This window comes from Bos mutus, chromosome 22 (genome assembly GCF_027580195.1).
Source record: "Bos mutus isolate GX-2022 chromosome 22, NWIPB_WYAK_1.1, whole genome shotgun sequence".
NCBI classification, from domain to species: domain Eukaryota; kingdom Metazoa; phylum Chordata; class Mammalia; order Artiodactyla; family Bovidae; genus Bos; species Bos mutus.
In genome coordinates this window covers 68,257,139-68,258,780 of record NC_091638.1, presented here as the reverse complement: position 1 = coordinate 68,258,780, position 1,642 = coordinate 68,257,139, and positions in this window count along the sequence as shown.

Below are 1,642 nucleotides of genomic sequence, written 5' to 3'. Positions count from 1 at the left end.
AACAAAGAATGTTGCCTCCTCGACCTCTGTCCAGAGAAGCAGAGCGTCTGTCATGCTGAGTTTCCGCCCAGCCCCAGCTCTGACCCTCTGAGGCCCCCATGGCCTCTGCTGAGGAGGCGCTGGGTTCGGCCGAGGAGCGTGCAGCTGGCTGCATGCCGGGCCCGCCAGGCGCGGTCCTCTCGGGCCCAACGTGGTCCTGGCCCGACCCCTGCATCTGGAGCGGGGCCTCCCGGAGCTGCGCCAGAGCCGGATCCCCTTGCGCTGGCTTGGCCGAGTTGCACCGCTGCCAGGTCTCGCCTCCAACCCATAATGCTCGGACAAGGCCAGGCCCTCCAGGGCCCCCACCATGTCCCCACCCCTGGGGGTCCTGGCACCTGGCAAGAGGCTATCGCTGCTAAATGAGGAGTGGGTTTCTGTTCTCAGCTGGTGGCCGTCCTGCCTCAGACTCCAGAGCCACGGCTGGAAACTCCCAGCTGCCAGGCCAAGGGCCAATGCCTTGAGTCAGAGATAAATAGGTAACCTAACTGTCCAACTTTTGCCTCCCCCGTCTGACGGCGAAGTGGAATCAACAGATCTGACCAGGCTTGGGCAGAACCGGTCTCCCTTTGAAAACAAGCAGCTGCTGTTCCATTGCATTCGTTTTACAGGCGCCTCCTCTGAGGACCAGAATTAGAGACCAGCCCCACCTGGGGGGTTGAGGAGGCTGGTTTTCACTGCTCCCCAGGGTCCCCCACACGTGAAGCACCCAACCATGGTCCAGAAGGCCACCGTGACTTATCAGCCTCCAGACCCGGCATTCTTGGAGCCCGGGCCCCTCTTCCACAACCCCATAGAATTGCTGCAGCTCAAGAATGTCATTTGCATTTTACCCAGCCAAATGTCAGCAAAAAAACCCCACCCCCACCCCCACCCCACCCCCCACCCCCGGGAAACCCTTGCCTGGGAAGATGACAAGCCTTTGGCCACAATAAACAAAACGACCCTCATCTTGTGAGCCACGTGTGGCTCCCAGGGTGCCATAACCCCGGCACTTATTTTCACATTGCTGCTGGAGAAGCTGTGTGGGGAATGGTAATGTCTTGGTGCCCATTTGGCAAGGACGGTCCAGAGATCCCAGTGGGATGGGGGTGGTTAGCAGAGGGGAGACAATACCTGTATCCTGGTGGGGGTGGGGGCAGGGCGGGGGGAGGGGAGGGAAGCACGTGCAGGGCAGGTTGGGGGAGAAAGCCGGAGCTGGCATGAATGGGAACAAGAGCCCGTTGCCTGGATACAAGTCGTGTGACTGTGGGCAGCATTCTGGGAGGGCCTAGGCAGGCATTGAAAACAAACAGAAAAAGCAGGATGAGAACCCCAGATTCAGACAGGTCTGGCAGACACGTGCCCCCCACACCAGAAACTTCCCTTGCTCTCAGCAGGAAGTCAGTGCCCAACGACTGCCAGCCGACTGCTCCTCAGCCCCCTCTAGCTGGCTCAGCAGTTTCCTTAAGCCTCGTTCCTCTCACTCGTGTGGGGCTCACGACTCTAAAATAAGGCTCTGGGGGGGTGGGGGGCCTTGGCGACGGGGAGAAGCAGAGGAGTCCAGCTGGGCCTGGACCCCTGGGACCCACCTGCTCCAGAACCTGCTTTGGTGGCATCTTCCCTG